We start from the raw sequence: 22551 nt of genomic DNA on the forward strand, positions 1-22551 counted from the left end.
ACATCAATGTCATCCGGCCGGTTAACAATGTGTATAGGCTGGTATTGCCTATGCACACCGTCTCCTGCCTCGTCAAAACTAACTACTATTCCTTTATCTTGTGACGTACATATCAAAGTTTTGCTTTCGTAATTAATCACTGCACGGTACTTTAATAGCCAATCTAACCCGATAATTACTTCCATAGTTAAGTCTGGCACGACGACAAACTCTTGTTCAAATCGTGCCCCACATATCTCGAAGTTCACAAAAACTGTTTTGTGACCGGTTTACTGGCCTTCTCAGTAGCACCGATAATTTTCACTCCTGTTACTGGCATAACTACGATGCCAGGTCTGTCTTTCAGTAACTCAAATATTTTCCCAGATACAGCACTCAATTCTGCACCGGTGTCAATCAACACATTTAGTTGTAAGCCGTGCATATTAACAGACACTACTATCTGTCTACACTTGTCCTCGACTGTTTCTTTATTTTCCCACAATAAATCCTCGTCTATATCCAGGTCATTCCAGAAAAAAACAACCGGCTTTGATCCTAAATCCGGCTTATCTGGCGGCTTTTTCAGCCTCTGTTCACATACAGTTTTAAATTCAGCACGTTTGTCCTGAGGCTTAGTCTGTAGCTTCGCCTCCAATACCGAAAGCTTTTCCTGTATCTCGTCAACTAGTGAGTGTTGCTTTGCTATCAATTCACTAATTGTCACCTTCGTTGATTCCTCTTTGGTCAGATTGATCTCATCTGCCAATCTACCTGGAGGAATGTGCCCAGTAGTATCTGCAATTACTTCCTCTAGATCTGCGAAACCCACACTGCTATCGTCTGACCGTATAATGTCAGCTCTAACCTCATACACGCTGTAATCTATGTGCCTTTCTACCAATCGTGTCCGGCTATCACTAAAATTTTCGCAATCTTTCTCCTTAATACTCTCACAATGTTTAAACTGGAGGTTTGCGTCGGATGGGTCGGCTACTTCTACCACTATAACTTTCGGTAAAGTCTGCCGGTGAGGGCCAGAACTTTCCGTTACTACTCCAACATCCAACTCCTGCGGGACGAAACACGATGAATCTTGCTCGTGCTCCCCATTAACATCAACTATTTCTAGTAAAGTCTGCCGGTTAGGCCAGAACTTTCTATCACTTCACGAATATATCTTCCTGTGGGACGAGACGCGGCAAATCCTGCCCGCGCTCCCCATAAACACTTCTCCCGTACAGGCCCTATAATCTCTTAGTTCGTCGTATAAGCGAACGAACTGCCTTAACCAGACCTCATCCCTCTCTGCATACCCTCACTCAATGACGAACGTGTTATCCGACATCAGATCTTCTCTCAACAATTGCGAATCATTCTTAAACTCAATCTTCATTTCCGCTGTGGGTGTTACAGCTGCCACTTTATAATCGTTTTCCGGAACACTACTTAACTTGTTCTCACTGACAGTGAATGTATTTTCTACCGCCATGTCTGCAGCTGATCTACTACTTGTGGGCGCACTCCTTTCTCCTAACACTGGCACACTCTCCCGCCGTTGAATATTCCATACGGAATTTTCATAACGACGACACCTGGGTTTTCTCCTGTTATTGGGCCTCCAAAATTTCTCCACTCCCGGTGGGCTCCTCACCGGCGCGGCTAATGGTTTCCCTGTATCGTCCCAGCAGATCTGCTCCCCGGACGATCCTGAGGCGGCTTATCGCACCCTCTGGCGTTATTACTATCCTGTGAAGCCCGCATCACGTTAGTATGATACTGGTTTCCGTCATTCCTGTTATTATTTGCATTGTACCGATTGTTATTACGGTCTGAACCATTATTGTTATTGCTGCCATGGTTGCGGTATGCATTATTCCCATGGTTATCGTTGTTGTGGTTGCTGTGGTACCCGTTGTTGTTACCACGGCCTCTACCACTATCGCGATTATAGCACCAATTGTCCTCGTCCTCAACTCTTTCCAGGAATTCATTGATTGTCCTGTAATTGCTTCCTACGTAGCGTTTTTTATCATCTGGAAGCTTCTTGTAGAGTTCCCAGACTGTTTCGGATTCCGTGCGGCGATTACGCAAATATTCCAACTTGCGGATCCAGCCCTTACAAAACTCCTTCATCGAGCCGCGCGAATTCGCATCGAAAGGCCTCGATACGACAAATTCGCGCCAGACACTTTGCTGTTTTTGCTCTGACCAGTATTCAGCCAGAAACAAATTTTTAAACTCGTCAAAAGTCAGGTTGGAAATGTTGAGGTTTAAGCCCCAACGCTTGGCATTACCAGCCAACACATCAATAACCGCATTAATTTTTCTCTCATTAGTCCATGATCTGGGTAAAACTCTTTCACAATTTTTAATGAAATCCGTCGGGTGTATACCGCCTTTTTTCAAGGGGTCTAACCGCTCCTCTTTCGTCAACAATTCCGAACTATGTGCACAGATTGCCACATAGCTCTGTTTTTCGTCAAGATTCTTTTCTAATTCCGACACTCTCGTAATTACTTGGCAAGTGGTTGTCGCAAGCGTTTCTACTTCCCTTTTTTTTTCTTCGCAGGTATTAGCCTGCTTCGTCACTTTGGTATCTACTTCGGATACTAAAGCCTTTAAAGTTTCCACCTTCTTTTGATCCTCTAATTGAATTTGTTCCGTCACCTTATTCTCGATGATCGGAGCAACTGCTTCTCCTACACTTTTCTCTATTCTGCTAATTTCGGAATAAAAACGAATATTTCGCCTGAACGCCCATCATTTCCTGTTTAAGATTACCGATTTCGGTATTAATCATAACAATATCTTCTTTGATTTTATCAACTTTTGTGTTAACAACTCCATCATTGTTGTTAACAACATTAATAGCTTTGTTCTGATTGTCTAGCCTCCGTTCAATTTTTTCAGACTGACTCGTGATTTCGTTAAACAAAACATTCAATAAATCAGTTAAATTCCCGGAAACTACCGGTTTTACTTCCGTAGCGGCTTCCTCTTTAATTGTCCCCCCGTATTGGTCATCAAGGGATTCACATTTGATTTTCACTTCCGATTCTGAAACACTTTCTAAAGTTTGGAATTCCATTTCTACTCTTTGTTGCATTTCGGAAGTCGCGTCTTTCATGCTAGCCGCCTGCTCCTGAACAATGGGTACCGCGGTGCGCGTTTCCCACTGTTCGACCGATTGTTCCGTATCCTAGTCTACCAAATTTTGGTAATTGTTGCCTTCACTCATTTTAATAATTTTCAATATAAACGACAAATCTCAAATCTAATCAGGATTCCTCCCACTACTTAATCTCGCTGACGTAACTACCTGTTCGTAATCAATACTTTGATACGAGATTTGCACCATACAAAACTCGTGTCCAGAACAACCTCAAATCTGAAGATTGTCCTGTCACCAGGTCGCCACGTGTAACCTCCCCCTCGCTTATCGACCTTAATGACAGTGAAAAATTAAACCGCGTGTACCTAATGGAAATTTCGGAAAAGCAATCGTCACCGAAGTCAATTGTCGGTAAAGTGGGAGGAAAGGGTTACATCTAAATGAAAGGAAAAATGCAAATGAAACTGGTGGAAATTAATTTTGAAAAGGGGAAAAGTTAATAAAAAAAGTAAATGTGCGGCCGTTACGTTAACAATTAACTAGCGGTAATTAGATATTTGAGATTTGGGCGAAATTACAGTCGCCAGTCCTAAGGACAATTACTATAGTAACTGAAAAAAGAAAGGTTAGTACGCATAATTAGCACTAGAAGCGCGGCAACTGAAGGATGACACGTGTAGTGTGAGAACTGAAAGTTTGTCAGATGTAATAAATTTCGCTACACTCTGACTTAATTTAGCAAAAGAATTAATAAAACCGGAAAATCGAAAGTTAATTTACTGACTGAAGTTAATAGTGAGCTTTCTTTCTGAAGCACATCGAAATTCAGTAAAATACGGTTAGTCTTGGACAACCTCAACAATCATTTCAAATGTTCCTTGAATCTACGCAATTTAGAAATAAAAGATTTAACTTTGAACTTGAATTAAATGATTCTGAACAATTAACAATAGTAAAATTTAGTACGTACCAAGCTGAGGTGCAGTCACAGGTAAGCTAAAGTACGGTAACGAAACTCGCACTCTTAATTTGTGCTTGTGTAATCTAAATATTGTAGCCAGCTATGAATACCTTAAGTGAACTTTGAAATTGAAGCAGTGAAATCGAATGATGCTGGCGTTTGAATTTCAACGACACTCGGGTTCATTCCGGAAAAGGAAGGGACCCTGCTTGGTAATGCAATTGGGACAATGAGCAACAAAGGTTCATGCTACGTTGCTGTAATTTTGTGATTTGAACAGTTTGAAAAGCTGAGGTCTGCCATACAGTTATAAAACTTTACGTGCTTCCAGTCTTCCTTGTTGGTTGATTGAAGGTTTGATGCCGTCGATCGAGGTGGTGGCGACAGTCACTCATTGTCGGCCGTCGCTGTTGCAGAAGCTGGATGTTGGCGCGCCTTCTTCTCGACACGGTCACCAAGCGAAACGGGGTCTTGATATGCGCCAGCTAATGCTTCCCGTCCGCGACACCGTGTCAGAAACTATCATAACAAGTCGAGCGCAATTACGTGCTGCCCAACACCGAAAGCGCGGCAACTCGCGGGAGCGTCACGCCACACACCTGCTCCGCTGCACCACCCCAGCGAGACTCTCCCTCTTCCCGCGCTCCACGCGACAGAGTTAACACCACCAAAGATCCTAAACACTTCTGTTCTCCACACGACCTATCGATGTATTCGTTCGATAGCATAGTTTTCCCTAGGCCAGACCCAGCGTATAAATACAAATAATATTCACAAAACAACTCAATTATAAATCGACATAAATGTATAAATATATACAAATAGTAAAACAATTACAATATACAAAGACACAGAAATGTTATATCTTCAGTAACAATATAAGGAAAAAAATTGCAGTGCAATAGATGGAAATAAGAGGATATGCATTTCCGGCGTTACAGTCTCATGAAAAAATAAAGCGATTTGGGTCTCACACGATCTCTGTTTCCGTAATCCATGTTGATTCCGACAGAGTAGATTCTGGGTTTCCAGAAATGACATGATACTCGAGCAAAAAACGTGTTCTAAAATTCTAAAACAGATCGATGTCAGAGATATAGGCCTATAGTTTTGCGCATCTGCTCGACGACCCTTCTTGAAAAGTGGAAATACCTGTGCTCTTTTTCCAATCATTTGGAACCTTCCGTTCGTCGAGAGACTAGAGGTACACGGCTGTTAGAAGGGGGGCAAGTTTTTTCGCGTACTCTGTGTAGAATAGAATTGGTATCCTATCAGGTCCAGTGGAATTTCCGGTGTTGATTGATTTCAGTTGCTTTTCTAATCCTTGGACAATTAATAGGTAAAGCTAATCAACAGAGTTACCCGTTTTACAGGTTTTGACCATGCGGTATGTAAATCAGACTATCCATTTCATTTCCTAAGATTTTACCCAGCGGTTAAATAGAAACGCAGTATGAATGATATTATACTGAACCTAAGACAACTCAGTTCTAAGTTCATTTCGTGGTTTAAAACATGTACTAATGGTCGCCAGCTTATCCAGGCAGTGAACAGTGAAGTATTGGAAAAGCAGAGTATGAGTTTTTGCCTACTTTCTTTCTACAGTTTAATTTGATTCTTTAAACGAATATTACTCCACATAAACAATGTTAGTGCAGACACTGGAATTTTCTTTTGACTACCACATCCTTATACTCTACGTTTTTAAAAGAGAAAAAGCCCAGTAGATAACTAAAGTGAAGCTATAAAAATTGGGCCAGGTAGGACCTTAAGAAAAACACTTTCTTTAATAAACAAACATAAATACGAAAATACTTAGATACTAAAGCATACACTTTTTACGTTGATCATTTTACTTTAAGTAAACCTCTTTTTTACTGGAATTTACTTTCGAAAGCTATTATTCTTTGAACTAACATCTCTGTACTCATTTACCAGAGTCTAGTAACTTGGCTACACTTTGACTGAATTTTACGTATGCAAACTTTTACTATAACGCTTCGTAATTGTTAAGAAGACACTAAAAAAATTTAAATGTGGCCTCTTTGTATTAACTTTGCACTTCACAAGTCTGTAAAATAGGATACTCGGATTCATCAAACGCCAGGAAAGAACCCTGTATAGGTGTGTAATTAGAATGAAATAACAGAGTGAAACACTTTCTTTAAAGTTCAATAATGATTATCAAAACACAGTTTAAATTAATGGTTCAGGCTGTACAAAAGTTAATTTACTGTAAAAGTGTTATCTGGTAGCTGTAGGCTTGGGTGTGGCGAACAATCAAGACGGCAATACTACTCACAGTACGGCCTGCAAATCTCTTGCTGTATGGGCTCAGTTTCTCTTCTTGGTCTTAGTCAGATCTACATACAGTGGTCCAACAACTCGCAGCTATGCCGTAAACCGTTTGCAGTCTCCATCCGAGGCATTTTGTACGAATTTTCAGGCAAAGCTTCTCCTGCTCCACAAAGGTGTTGCCTCAATCACTACTGCCTACAGACTGTGTGACTTACCTACCGCGCTTGCTCTAGGTAGCGAGCCAATTCGGCCTTGCCACCTTTTCCACTCTCCAGAGTCCCTTTCGGTTTCAACAAAAGAACACTTTATTTTACATAACACCTATTTCTTATGTTGTTGCTAAGCGTGACCGTTTCTTAAATTGTTAAATTTACATTAACATAAACAATTCATACACACAAATAATTTAAAATACAAAAGGTCATCAGAAAATTATTTAACATAATAAACAATTTAGGTAGTATATTAGTTACATTATTCACATAACATACAAATAAATTCAACCTCAAGTACAACATTACTTACATTATTCACTTACTTAATTCACATACCTATTAATGAACTTCAATCTCCAGTATAACACACTTTACTTTAAATATACAGAAAATTTAGTACCAATTTGAGAAAATGTTTAAAGCAAAAGATTATACAAAATTACACGAACCATAAACAAATATTGTTATAAACTTCCACATCAGTTCCAATATAGCCTCCAATTGGTCTATGGTATTTCGTTACCTTCGCTGATCTGTTCTGCGTAGATTTACCATGTGGTTGCCATGCGAGACTTTCGTCTCTCAAACATATTATGTGCTCTCAGTCTTAAGGATGGACAGCACACGCAGTGAGGACAATGTAAAACGTAAAAAAAATATCCCAAAATGTCACATGTAGAAAATCTTTATAAAGCGTCGCAGTTAAAACAGCCTGTACAACTACTTGGAAAAGAAAACAATGTAACATCAGAAAACGTATAAAATTACGTTGTATTGGAAGGATGTGAGCCAAATTTGTACTATTCGCAACGGGATGGAAAGATTGTCACTAGTTCTGTACTGTACCCCCATTACAGCGACCCAATAGGCGGTGTGGTGGTAGCGCTTCGATGATATGATTCGGTTTTTCTGGCGGCTCGCGATCTCTTTCAGTCTCGACCGGCAGGTCGTTACACGCTCATACCTTGTGACTTAACTCTGTAATCTGAGTGCCAGCGTGCGTTCTAGAGGTGCCGCACCGAGATTGCATGTCTCCAAGAGGCGTGGTGACGATTTTGGCTAGAGACTGGAGTTGTTGCAAGCCTGTCGCGTGTGCTGGTCAAGCTCGGCGACTACTACCTTCACAGGGGGTACGGGGCTCGGTGTGCCATTTATACTCTGCAATGTGTTGGCCGGTGATGAGTGGCACAGCTTTCGGAGCTAATGGAAGCACGTTGGAGAAGACGGCCCCCTGCGCTTATAAAAGTGAGCGTCGCAAGTGTTCCATGTACCGGCATTTTGATTGTATAGTTGAAACCAAATTGTTTAGCCGATCCAGATTCTACCATCAGCCATTGTTTTAAGGTGTTTATTTAAGGAATTTCTCTTGCAACTCTTAATAAGGCTGTCAATTTTTGTAGTGTAGGAAGCAATGATGGAAATAAAAGAAAGGTTCAGGAGTGGAATTAAAATACAAGGTGAAAGGATATCAATGATACGATTCGCTGATGACATTGCTATCCTGAGTGAAAGTGAAGAAGAATTAAATGATCAGCTGAATGGAATGAACAGTCTAATGAGTACACAGTATGGTTTGAGAGTAAATCGGAGGAAGACGAAGGTAATGAGAAGTAGTAGAAATGAGAACAGTGAGAAACTTAACATCAGGATTGATGGTCACGAAGTCAATGAAGTTAAGGAATTCTGCTACCTAGGCAGTAAAATAACCAATGACGGACGGAGCAAGGAGGACATCAAAAGCAGACTCGCTATGGCAAAAACAGCATTTCCGGCCAAGAGAAGTCTACTAATATCAAATACCGGCCTTAATTTGAGGAAGAAATTTCTGAGGATGTACGTCTGGAGTACAGCATTGCATGGTAGTGAAACATGGACTGTGGGGAAACCGGAACAGAAGAGAATCGAAGCATTTGAGATGTGGTGCTACATACGAATGTTGAAAATTAGGTGGACTGATAAGGTAAGGAATGAGCAGGTTCTACGCAGAATCGGAGAGGAAAGGTTTAAATCGTTTAAAAGGTTCTGAGCACTATGCGACTTAACTTGTGAGGTCATCAGTCGCCTAGAACTTAGAACTAATTAAACCTAACTAACCTAAGGACATCACACACATCCATGCCCGAGGCAGGATTCGAACCTGCGACTGTAGCGGTCACGCGGTTCCAGACTGAAGCGCCTAGAACCGCACGGCCACACCGGCCGGCGGAGAGGAAAGGAATATGTGGAAAACACTGATAAGGAGAAGGGACAGGATGATAGGCCATCTGCTAAGACATGAGGGAATGACTTCTATGGTATTAGAGGGAGCTGTAGAGGGCAAAAACTGTAGAGGAAGACAGAGATTGGAATACGTCGAGCAAATAATTGAGGACGTAGGTTGCAAGTGGTACTCTGAGATGAAGAGGTTAGCACAGGAAAGGAATTCGTGGCGGGCCGCATCAAACCAGTCGGTGGACTGATGACCAAACAAAAAAAATTGTTCACTCACCATCTTTTACGTTAGTTGTTCTGCCCCATGTTGTGCTAAAAAACCAAAAGGATTAAAAAAAAAAAAAAACACAATTCTGCGCAGTAAGCTATCATTAAGCTTTATTGTAAATGCTTTTACAGTTCTGCTACAGAACTGGAATGGCTTTCATTCGTTGCAAATTTTTTATTTGAAAATTTTTAATCTGAAGGTTTTTGGTTAGTCACATATTGATTATTTTTCTGTTTACGTTATTAATTTAGAGTCAAGATGATTTTGGTCCGTATTTCTAGCATTAATAAGTTGTACCTTCTGACCTTTGCGCCGGCCGTAGTGGCCGAGCGGTTCTAGGGGCTTCAGTCTGGAACCGGGCGACCGCTACGATAGTAGGTTCGAATCCTGCCTCGGTCATCGACGTGTGGTACGTCCGTAGGTTAGTTAGGTTTAAGTAGTTCTAAGTTTTCGGGGACTGATGACCTCCGCTGTTAAGTCCCATAGTGCTCAGAGCCATTTGAACCATTTTTGATCTTTGCAAAGTGCAATCTTTTCTCTATTTTGGTTCTACTATGTAACTGTAACTAATTATTTGTGCCCAGGGCCGGAGACGAACAGCAAACAGGATTCCCAATTACCATGATGAAATTTTTTATTTGTAAAATACGAGAGTATGGACGAATTCCAATTAACGTCTATCCTGTTACTGTTATTGATATCAGGTATTCATACTAGCCTGGTTAAGGCGGTTCAGTTTGTGTACGTTATTAAACTGTTACGATTGCTAATAGTACTTGTGTAGTTTCGTAAATTACAAATTCAAATAAAGGTTTGTCAAATTTGTTTGAAATGTAAGGCTATTTTGGGGTGGCCTGGTATCTTCCGCTTACGCAAATCCTCGCTAGAAGTTTCAGCATGTTATTGTTGATTTCGTTCCAATGGGTAGCTGGTCATAGTGATCACATAGACAGCTCTCCACTGATGAATTGTGCTTTTGGTATCGTGTTTTCGTTTCCATTTCCGTTGTTCCTACAGGAACGATTTTAGGCCCTTTCTGCAATCTCATTTCAAAATTAATATTAATCTCTCTATACATAAAAAATAATTGCACTTCAATGCTGCATATTGAGGTCATAATAAATAGGAGGATGAACTTTCTGCAGTGTATAATTTTCACGGTAGTATACACTTTCAAAAAGAAATTCTTCACGTCGTATATCTGGGATGTACCTATTTGATTAAGAACGTATTTTGGAGAATTTTTGGAAATAACGCATTCGTAACAGGGTACGGGAACTGCAAGGTGCACTCAACAATATAATGCAAAACATTTTCTCTCTGCCAGTTTCTGTTGAAGAAATGGGGAATTTGACTTGGAACACCGTGGAATGTTCTCGCTTCAGCCCCTAAAGCTTCATAAAGTACTAATAGGTAACGGCGCTATACGTACCCAACAAAATGTCATCTGTAGCAGAGCTGCGCTCCAAGCAGAGTGCCGTAATTGAGTTTCTTTCGGCTGAAAACCAGAGCATTGCATATATTCATAGACGCCTGCAGAACGTCTACGGAAACATGGCGAGTCGATCGACGAGACGTCTCTCATCAGCGTAACAACGTCGCACAAATCGTCCAATCTCCCGCATGCCCGTCTGCCGACCACACCTGTGACCTCTACAATGTTGGAACGTGTGGACACTCTCACTGTAGGTGATCGACGGGTAACAATCAAACACCTCACTGCACAACTGGATGTCTCTGTTGGTAGTGCTGATACACTCGTCCAACATGTGGAGTACTCAAAGGTGTGTGACCTCTGGGTTCCTCCCCTTCCAGCAGTGTGGCTGAATGAAGGACTCACTCCGCGAGGAGCAATATGTGGATGATGGGGAGGCTATTGATGCAGCAAGACGTTGCCTCCGACGTTCACCAGTACAGAGGTACCATGCGGCCATACAGGCGCTCCCAGCAAGGTGGCGTAACGCTGTCGCATTGGACGGGCATTACGTTGAAAACTAGGATGTTGTAGCCAAAAGAGCTGGTAATGGTACAGTTTTGAACATGGCTGTTATTGAGCAAATCGTATACTAGTTTCAACCAAGGATTAACCAGCCACCCAGTTGCACATAAACGGTAGGTACTTTGACCTAACGCTCCAAATTCTGACTATAGCGCTTTAGCAATGTAATTTTACGATTTAGCAACCTACAGTAGGTGTAGAAACCTAGGTCAACGTACCTACCGCTTATGTGCCACCGGTTGACTGTTTAATCCTAGGTTGAGAGTTGGGATAATATGATGAATTGGAATCCTGAATAAAACCAACCTGCTTTCAAAACGAATTGTGTTGCATTATTTACTAAGGGCCACTCATGTTTTGTCTGGGACAATGTTCTCTAACGCCTCCTAGAAAAGTTAAAACTATGTGTGATTGAAAGATGCATTTGTGTGTTGTATCTGCGTTGTGATATTGCTATGACTGTGAAGATTGTAACGAATCCGGTGCGACTCGACTGTGAGAAAAGTGGAGCGGGGAGAGCAGCCGAGACGTCGCAGAGCGCAACGGCTAGCTTGCAGACATCTGCTGGTGGCGACGCCGGCTCGCGAAGTGGTCGTTGGCCTAGTCGGCAGCCGTTTGGAGGCGCGAGGGCGTCGTAAGCGCTGCTACAATTCAGAGCGCGGCCGAGTTCTCCCTGGGGACAGATTAGCGCCGGCCGGCCGCTGGAAGCTTTAATTACCGGGCTGGAGCTGGAGCTGCCCGCCACGCCGTGCGGCGACTCTTCCGCCCCTTGTGAGCGCGCCTGACACGCACGGGAAAGGCACTGCGCGGCTCGAGCCAGTAGCCTTCCCAAGAGTCTAATGCAGGTCGGAGCGTTAATTAACAGGTAACACAGACTCTTGCTTTGCTAGAGGCTGGCAGTGTTTGGACTTCGCATTACCGTCAATAGTCAAAATCAGGAGTTTTTATGGGTAAATAGCGCCGTAACCGGTTTCGAACTGTCAAGTTCATCATCAGACGGCTGTTTACAAGGTTTGCGAGATACACTTTACATAACCGACAGTTTTCGATTTTTATCCTTCCACTGTGGCGAAATATTTTTGGTGTCTTGGTTCCGTCGGCCAGTGTGGCCGAGCGGTTCTAGGCGCGTCAGTCTGGAACCGCGCGACCGCTACGTCGCAGGTTCGAATCCCGCCTCGGGCATGAATGTGTGTGATGTCCTTAGGTTGGTTAATTTTAAGTAGTTCTAGGGGACTGATGACCTCAGATGTTAAGTCCCATAGTGCTCAGAGCCATTTGAACCATTTTTTTTGTCGATTAAAACTGTGTGCCCGACCGAGACTCGAACTCGGGACCTTTGCCTTTCGCGGGAAAGTGCTCTACCATATCCTTTCTTTCAGGAGTGCTAGTTCTGCAAGGTCCGCAGAAGAGCTACTGTAAAGTTTGGAAGGTAGGAGACGAGATACTGGCAGAAGTAAAGCTGTGAGTACCGGCCGTGAGTCGTGCTTCGGTAGCTCAGATGGTAGAGCACTTGCCCGCGAAAGGCAAAGGTCCCGAGTTCGAGTCTCGGTCGGGCACACAGTTTTAATCTGCCAGGAAGTTTCATATCAGCGCACACTCCGCTGCAGAGTGAAAATCTCATTCTGCATTTTTTTGTGTTTATACCCTACGGTAGAAACCAATGTTGGAAGGGCCCTATGTGAATATAAATAACCCCCAACCGATGAAATACAGAGTAAACAAATATGTGAGGTTAACTGGTTATGGAACTTACATGGAAAATTCCGCGCGATTTTGTTGTGAAGTTCCATGATTCTATTTTTCAAATGCTCCAAAATATATCAAAAATGCAATCCTGCAACTTCGCAACAAAATCGCGCGGAATTTTCGATGTAAGTACCAAAAAACTGTTCAAATGTGTGTGTAATCCTGTGGCACTTAACTGCTAAGGTCATAAGTCCCTAAGCGTACTCACTACTTAACCTAAATTATCCTAAGGACAAACACACACACCCATGCCCGAGGGAGACTCGAAACTTCGCCGGAACCAGCCGCACAGTCCATGATTGCAACCCCTTAGACCACTCAGCTAATCCCGCGCGGCGATGTAAGTACCATAACCACTTAACCTCAGATACTTGTTTACTCTGTATTTCATTGTTTGGAGGTTATTTATTTTCACATATGTCGCTTCTAACACTGTTTTCTACCGTAGGGCACCAACACACCAAAAATATTTCGCCACAGTGGAAGAATAAAAATCGAAAACTGTCGGTTATGTAAAGTGTATCTCGTAAATCTTGTGAACAGCCGTCTGATGATGAACTTGACAGTTCGAAACCGGTTACGGCGCTATTTATTATTATTATTATTATTAAGCATTACAATCCATGAAGGCTTTTTGCTGCAGAATGGACAATGTTGAACCACTTTGCTCTGTCTTTACAAGTAATTTGCCACTGTCTGTCATGTCCTAGTTTTCTGAGATCGTCTTGAATATTGTCCAAGTATCTCATGCGTGGGCGTCCAAGAGGTCGTCTTCCGGTGGGAATCTCTTCAGTCACTTTCTTGATGGTCCTGTTTGGTGGTGCTCTGATGACATGCCCTATCCATTTCAGTCTTTTGGCTTTAATTTTGGCCACTATATCGGAGTCTTTATATAATTTGTAAATTTCATTGTTATTTAGCAATCTCCATTCATCACTGATCCTATCTCTTATGGGTCCAAATATTTTTCTCAAAATTTTTCGTTCAAATACTCTTAATCTGTTTTCCTCTTTTTTTGTGAGAGTCCAGGTTTCAGATCCATAGGTGAGTACTGGTATAATCAATGATTTGTATACTTGTAGTTTGGTGTTCCTAGAAATTAACTTGCTTTTGAAAACTGTCAAGAGACTATAGTAGCATTTGTTAGCCTTCTGAATTCGTGATTCTATTTCAATTTTTATGGAGTTGTCAGAGGTTACTATTGTACCAAGGTAATTAAATTCATTTGTCTTTGTGAAAGCTGTGTTATTAATTTGCAGTACATTATTATTTGATGGATAGCGGGATAAGATAAAGTACATTGTTTTGTCTGTATTCAGCTGGAGGCCTGTGCCATTTGTGGCTTTAATTAATTGTGCAGTAAGAAGCTTCAAATCATTCTCACTGTCAGATAATAATGCAATGTCATCAGCGTATGCTACAATGTTAATTTTGCTTTCCAGTTGTGCTCCAATTTGTAGTAGCTTTACTTTTTGGATTATTCTATTGATTACTATGTTAAAAAGAACTGGTGAGAGTGAATCCCCTTGTTTGACTCCAGTTTTAACCTCAAAGTCTTCAGAAAGTTTGCTAGCTACTTTTATTTTGTATTTTGAGTTTAAAGTGCAAGATTTTATTAAATTTATCAATTTGTTAGGGATGCCAATCTGCCTCATGCACTTCCATAAATATTCCCTGTTGATACTGTCAAAAGCTTTTTTAAAATCAATGAAAAGCATATGTACATTTTGATTGAATTCATATTTCTTTTCACCCAACATCCTTAGGACATATATATTGTCAATAGTCGATCTGTTAGGTCTAAATCCACATTGGGCATCATCTAGGGAGTCTTCAACGTAAGGGCTTATCCTTGCTAACAGTATATTTGTCAGAATTTTATATGTTGTGTTTAGTAACGCAATTCCTCTGTAGTTTGAACAGTTTGTTGGGTCCCCCTTCTTGTATATAGGGCACACAACTACTTCTTTCCAATCATGTGGGACCTGTTCCTGCTTCCAGATGTTGGTGATGATTTTGTGTAAGCAGTTTACAAAAGGAAATTTACTGAGCTTCCATATATCTGTGTCTATACCATCACTTCCAGGAGCTTTATGTCTCTTCAGCTTCTTGATGCTTTCTTTAATTTCTGCTAAGCTGGGCTCTTCGTCCGATGGGTCAGCAGTAAGATATTCATTGTCATCTTCCTGAGAGACGCTTATAGTTGGAGCATTTAGTAACTCATTAAAATATTCCTTCCATCTGTTAGCAATGTCACTTCTTTCTGTTAGCAAGGAGCCATCTGGGTCTGTTATGAACTGTCCATAATTTTTTATATTCCCACTTTTAAACATATTTATGCTCTTGAAAAATCCTCTGGAGTCTGTGGTACGGTCATTCTCAGCTCTTTTTAATTTGTAATTCATAAAATCCCTTTTCTTTTTCCTAATGAGTTTCCTGGCAAGTTTCTGTTTCTCTTCAAAAATAAGTTTGTTTTGTGTTATTGGTTTTTGTAGGAATTTTTCCCTTGCTAATTTTCTATCTTCGATAGCGTTCGAGCACTCGGCATCAAACCAGGGGTTCTTAGTTGTAGTAAAATGTCCCAAAACTGAGGTAGTTGCTCGTGTGATACTTTCTTTCAGAGCGTTCCAGGCTTGATTAGTATCATCATTGTTAATTTTACTTTCCACTTCAGGTTTGTGTGTTTCTAATTCTCTAATGTACTGGTTGAGAATGTTTGGGTTTTTCAGTTTCATTGTATTAAACCTAGGAACACCATTTAATTTAGACCATTTATGTCTTGAGAGTGAGATCTTGAACTTGGCTTTTACAAGAAAGTGATCCGAATCACAGTCTGCTCCCCTTTGGCTTCTGATATCATGTATGCATTTATGATGTTGTTTTTCGATTAATACATGATCAATTTGATTTTTTGTGATACCATCTCTTGAAGCCCATGTTTGTTTATGTATATCTTTATGTGCAAAATATGTACTTTTGATCAACATGTTTTTGGAAGTGGCAAAGTTAATAAGTTTTGTTCCGTTTTCATTACTCTGCTGATGTAGACTATGAGGTCCAATTGTAGGTTTATAATGATTTTCATGTCCTAACTTGGCATTGAAATCTCCTAGAATTATTTTAATTGAATTTTTCGAGAATGTATCATATACCTGTTCCAATTTGTTGTAAAATTCTTCTTTAATATTGTCCTCTTTATCCTCTGTTGGAGCATGGCAATTTATAACATTTAAAGTCTTATATTTGCATTGAATCGTAATGTGAGATATCCTTTCATTCACTGCCTCAAATTTCCTAATAAAAGGTAACAATTTGTTGTTTATTATAAATCCTGTCCCTAGTGCATGTATTTGTGTATCATTTCCCCCATACATTATTGTATACTTATTTTTGTTTATACTTCCATTACCCGTCCATCTGGTTTCTTGTACTGCAACTAAATCCATTTTATACCTTTCAAGTTCCTGTATGACATTTATCAGTGATCCTGATCTATAGAGACTTAATACATTCCATGTTCCCATATTCATAACCTTTAAATTTTGCAAGTTCGTCATCAAGTTTGGTGGCCCAGCATTCTTGTCATTCTGATTCGTAGCAATCCATTTTCTCCTACAGGATCCTGTGATAGGGTCGCTGGCCCTAAGCACAACCCCCAACCTGGAGGACCAGGGTCTTGATTTCGGGGATGCCTACCCCTAGAGCAGTTGCTTTCACTTCAGCTAACGAACTTGCTCTGCCCGGCCTGTTGGTCCGCGGGAGGTATTTGATTTCCCTCCTACCACCCATATCTGGGAGGCGTTCCCCGATCCGCCACCTGGGGACGCGCCCTCTAGGAGTTACAGGCTCTCCCGAGGGTACGGCGCTATTTACTTAAATAAATAGCAGTATTGATAGTGGCTGGTTGCTGTCTTCTTCTTTGTAAGAATCTACCTACAATAATTGTACACAGCCACGGTCTCACCATCTCAGTTTTAGACAAAATAGCATATAGCTTTTGTGGATGTTGATATAAAGGTATGATCGTCATAAAATTATGATATTTACAAAATGCACATTATCATCAATATTCAAAATCAGAAGTTTTTATGGGTGTTGACATAAAAGTATGATCGTCATAAAGGTATGATATTTACAAAATGATATTTTTCCTGAAGTAATTCATCTACTACTAAATCGAACTCCGCAAGTCACGTAACGGGAGTGTGGCGGAGGCTTCTCCTGGCACCAAAAACTTATCCCCCTTCCCTGGTCCACTCGCAAATGATGCGTGGGAACAATGATTGTTGGGAAGTCTCCGTACTAGCTATACTTCCTCAAATTTTCTCGTCGTGGTTATTATGCGAGATGTATGCAGGAGAAAGCAGTATGTTTTCTAGCTCCTCTTGGAAAGTGCTATACGGAAATTTCAATAGTATACTTCTCCGTGATGCACAACGCCTCTCGTGTAACGTCTGTCATTGCAATTTGTTGAGCATCGCTACATAGCTCATGTGGCGAGTAAACAATACCGTGAGGAAACGCGCTGATCTTCGTTGCACCTCCTCCATCTGTTCTATCAGTTTTTGGCAAGGATCCTACAGTGATGAACAATGCTCAAGAATCGGTCGAAAAGCGCATTTGAAATCACTATCACCGTTGATGAGCTACATTTTCCTAATATTCTTGCTATGAATATCAGATTGGTATCTGCTTTTCCTACTTTTTGTTTTATGTGATCATTCCACTTATGTTGTGTGACGTCCTTAGGTTAGTTAGGTTTAAGTAGTTCTAAGTTCTAGGGGACTGATGACCATAGATGTTAAGTCCCATAGTGCTCAGAGCCGTTTGAACCATTTGAACCATTCCACTTAAGGTCATTACACACAGTTACTCCTATATATTTTACGGTAGATACTGTTTCCTGCAATGTCTCATCAGTAGTGTTGTTATGCAGTAGCGAATTTTTCCCTTACGTATGAGCAAGATGTGGCATTTATTTACGTTCAGTAGAAATTGTCAGAGCCTGCACCAATCATCAATCCTCTGCAGGTAGGTCCGCAAATCGATAACTTTCTCCTGGCGTCGCTACTTTCTTATTGTCAACGACACCACTTGCGATCACTCTTAAAGAGGTTTCTACCACATCATTTATACACATTGGTATCCAAAAGTAAAGCAAGAAACCGCTATTTCCCCGACTTGTGTCTAATTGATAATATAATCATACAAACGAAATTCAGACCTTTAGCTGCTTACAGGCGTTGATAAATATCAACGGAGACAACTGAAAATGTGTGCCCCGACCGGGACTCGAAACCAGTAACTCGTGCTTACATAACAGACGCTCTATCTGTCTGCCTCAGAGGGTAGTGCTACTGCAGCGTTGTATCTCTGGCACGCTCACCGTGAGACCCACACTCCCAACTTACTGTCCACACACTACATTTGTAATGTCCCTGCCCACATGTTCTTTTGGACATATCGAATAATCATACAAACTGTCAATCATATGTCCGTACGATCGTTTCCTACAAGGAAGATTGCATTCCGGTCAACGGACAGCCATGCCAACGATGACGTCAGGACACACATGAAATAAGGTACTGTTTTCCGGCTAGCAGCACATCCACAATCCTGTGTACACAGTCACAAACAGTGCAGTATGGCACGGAGAAGATGCCTGTTCAATACTCTGACGTGGAATGCCATAGAAAGAAAAGAAGCAGAAAAATCGCAAACTGTTCTGGCCCGATGGCTTAATCTGAATCATTTTTTTCTTTCTCGGATTGTGGCGGCAGTTTATGGAGACTGAAACAGTATCCCGAAGACGAGGGCATGGCTGACCACGTCTGACTTCAGAAGAGATGACCATTATTTTGCTGCAAGGGCGCAACATTAGCGCCTTAAAATGGCAGCTGGCTTGTGAGATCGTAGCATCCCCTGGACGAGTTGTATCGAGGGAAACGGACTGCAGAAGGTCTGACGCATCTTTACAGTAGGGAACGACTAGAGTGGAGGCATCAACATGCCACGTGGACGGTCGAACAGTGGGAAAATATTGTTTGAAAAATGGTGCAAATGGCTCTGAGCACTGTGGGACTTAACTTCTGAGGTCATCAATCCCCTAGACTTAGAACTACTTAAACCGAACTAACCTAAGGACATCACAAACATCCATGCCCGAGGCCGGATTCGAACCTGCGACCGTATCAGGCGCGCGGTTCCGAACTGAAGCGCCTAGAACCGTTCGGACACAGCGGCCGGCAAATGTTGTTTCCACAGATGAAATTATACAGGTGAATCGGCAAGGTTTAACTGCTGTCAGGCATCGTGATGAGATCTTGGGACCTCATTTGCGGTTTTTGTGAGGTTCTGTAGGCCCAGACTTCGTACAGATGGACGATAGTGCTCGACATCTTAGGGTAGGAGTAGCAGATGTTTTTTTGGTAAACAGAAAATATTCTCAGCATGGGCTGGCCTGCTCGTTCTCCTAATTTGAATCCTTTTGAGCAAGTCTGCTATGCACTAGGGAGACTCCTTGCATCTTGACAGCATCCACCAACTACTCTCTAAGACTGTCAGCAGATCTGCAGAAAGAATGGGCATTCGCAGCATGTAATAATGTTGTCAGGCCTGTAATCCTGCCAGAAGTAGTCACAACCTATACTGAGCACATTGAACAGTGGTCGGAATGTGTGCGGTAATTCGTTAAATTGGAAAAAAAGAACAGCAATTTTGTCTACCGTTATGCGTGTTGCAGGTGTTAAAGCTCTGTACTCTTTTCAATGTTTCTATTTTACTGTCACCTGTTTGTAATATTTTGTGCCAAAATTAACGCAACCTTGCAAAAATTTCTGTTTGTTGCTTTAATTTTGGACACCAGTGTATGTTTCCAACATTAGCAGTCTTACCACTCTTTCTGAGGGTATTCTTTAAATTACGTTTACACTTGTTGGTTTAGTTCCGTTAAGAGTGACGTGTTGAGCATGCAGCATATTTGGTAATTCTACACAGAGTGACGTCAACGTTAAAGGCCTACAACTATGTGCAACATAATGACATTGTAGCAGTGTTTGTTAAATACCTTTATTTAGTGATGGCTATATATGTATGAACGTAAAATCTGAATACGGGAAGTACATGAGTAAGTAGATTCGTTTCTACTTTTTAAAAATCTGCAGACAGTAGCAACAGCTAATGATCTTAGATGTAACTAAGATCGTAAAGCAGTGCTACACATTGGTCCACTACTACGATCATCACTAGATAGCTACCACCACAAGTTACGCTCAACGCCTCATCAAACTATATACAGATCTAAATAAATTCTTGTTTAATAATACAAAAAAAAAGATGAATCGCATAGACAAGTACCCAGATTAATTCTCAGCAATCGCGCTTACGGCATACGTTAAAAAAGACGCTTTTGTGTTAATATTATATTAACCATGCACACAGTTTGTAGTTAAAAAGTACAATGATCTCGCTCACCGTGTACACACCATGTTCCATCACTAAGGAAACACAACTTGTCACATGGAAACCACAGACTTCAGTACAGAATTTGTGGCAAGCACACACTCCCCATGCCCTGCTCGTACACCACAGAGTGCCCTGAATCAGCAGCAAATCATCATCACGCAACCGTGATCTGCAAAACCACTAGGGTAGTGACCCTGTTGATACGCAGAAGCCCTTTTTGACACCTCGATTGGGGTCACAGTCTGTCCATCCGCGAAAAAATACGAACCAGTCAAATAGGTTGTCGAGTCCAGCGGCTACATCTCACACACACCGCATTGACGTCCAACTGACAGTACCGAAGTGCACCCCTTTCTAAGGCCTTGGGGTCGGCTGTGTCCAGACCTCACTTGTTCGTTTCTGTGTTGTTACTGACTACTCCAGCAGCTTCGGGCCTAGCAAACTACAAGGTGAGTCACCTAACGTTACCGCTGGACATATTTTGTAAACCAATAAAAAGTTGTTAGCATGTCGACGTAATGTGCTGTTCCAGTCTCTTCTGTACCTAAGGTCCATCACCGTTCCCTTTGGATCCCTACGTAATTCGGTGCTCTCCGATATACACAATCGAACAGCGGAGGAGTGGTACTCTAGCGTCAACTTTAGGTTACAATATCTCCGGATGTAATTAACATTTTACAATGCAACAAACGGCACTGATTACGTATTTGTTTATATTTTCAGATGTGCTAGCAATACTAACGTGGTTCCATTTAAAAAACGTAGGTTTGTTTTAAAAAACATACTTCCGTGCATTTTTTTATGGTTTGTGTTAACCAATTACACTAGCCCCTCTCCTCACGTTCGTGGAATGGATTCGTCAGTATTTGATGTGGTTTACGAAATATATCCAGCGGTAATGTCAGGTGACTCACCTGTATATGCAGACATCAGCCACGGGGCCAGTCCAGTGCTTGGTGATGTCCTGCAGGCTTGTTCACCGCTTCCACTACTGTAACGGTTCTGACTTCCTGATGATTTCGAATTATCGTGGCTTTTCCTGTCTGGTTACAGAATATATAAGAATAAAGAAATTATAATTAGTAATGATGATAGTATGTGATCAGCCTATACAAACTTTGCGCGACTGACAATGGCATTTTCCGTAAGGTCAGTTCATTGTAAGTTTGAGCGTGAGTGATTTCTCTAAAAATATTTCTTTATGGGACTTCGAACATTGAATAATTCCGAAGCTTTGCCGGCCGCTGTGCCTGAGCGGTTTTAGGCGCTTCAGACCCGAACCGCGCCGCTGCTGCGATCACAGGTTCGAATCCTGCCTCAGGCATGGCTTTGTGTGATGTCCGTAGGTTAGTTAGGTTTAAGTAGTTCTAAGTCTAGGGGACTGATGACCGCAGATGTTAAGTCCCATAGCGCTTAGAGCCATTTGAACCATATTTGAACCAAAGCTTTGGTTCGTACTGGACCTTTGATATAATTTGTAACACGGAACCTTTAGCCTTGCCAAGATGCAGTTTAATTGGAACAATAGCTTGCAACGTAAATGAAAACACAAGATTAAATAATATCACTGTATCCACAAAATATTACAGTAAATTAAATCATGAAGACATTTACATTAAATCTGTTGCTGTGTGCAACTATGAGTACACCTAGTGAGACTGCGTCTCGTAGAATAATGGCGGTGTGCCAAATAATGATCTGCAGCGATGGCAGACATGCGTCCGATCAGGACCGCTTAAAGAGCACAAGGTGCCGTCTTCTTGGCAAGACAACTGAACTGCGTAATTATTCTAATGTTTCAGCGGTTGCACGGCACAGTCGACACAACCGCATATACTAATTCTTTATTTATATTCTGAACTTATATCTACGTTCTTGCTATGTATCCACTCCCATCCTGCAAATGTGCCTTTCATAGACGTTGCTGGCTTCACTTGCTGCAGCTGTTTGGCCATATCGCCGTCCGTGTCTGACACGAGGTCGTGCTCAGATGAGTCACATTGCGGCTCAATCTGCCTTGTCGAGATTCCAGTGCTACACTTCACTAAACTCTCTGGAGGTGGGGAAAGTTACAGTCTTGATTGACACTTTCCTTAACAGTGAGAGGTTCAGCAAATACCCTGGATGAGTTGTGCCTTATGGAATTTTTACGTGGCATTCCATTGGTGATCTCGTCATTCTGGAAGGTACAATTGATCATCCAAGGTATGTATCTGTTCTTGGGGGCCACGCCGCCCCTATATGTAGTTTGTATTTCCTCGGCACTTTGATATCTACCAATAGTGTAGCGCAAAT

This window comes from Schistocerca serialis, chromosome 4 (genome assembly GCF_023864345.2).
Source record: "Schistocerca serialis cubense isolate TAMUIC-IGC-003099 chromosome 4, iqSchSeri2.2, whole genome shotgun sequence".
NCBI lineage: Eukaryota > Metazoa > Arthropoda > Insecta > Orthoptera > Acrididae > Schistocerca > Schistocerca serialis.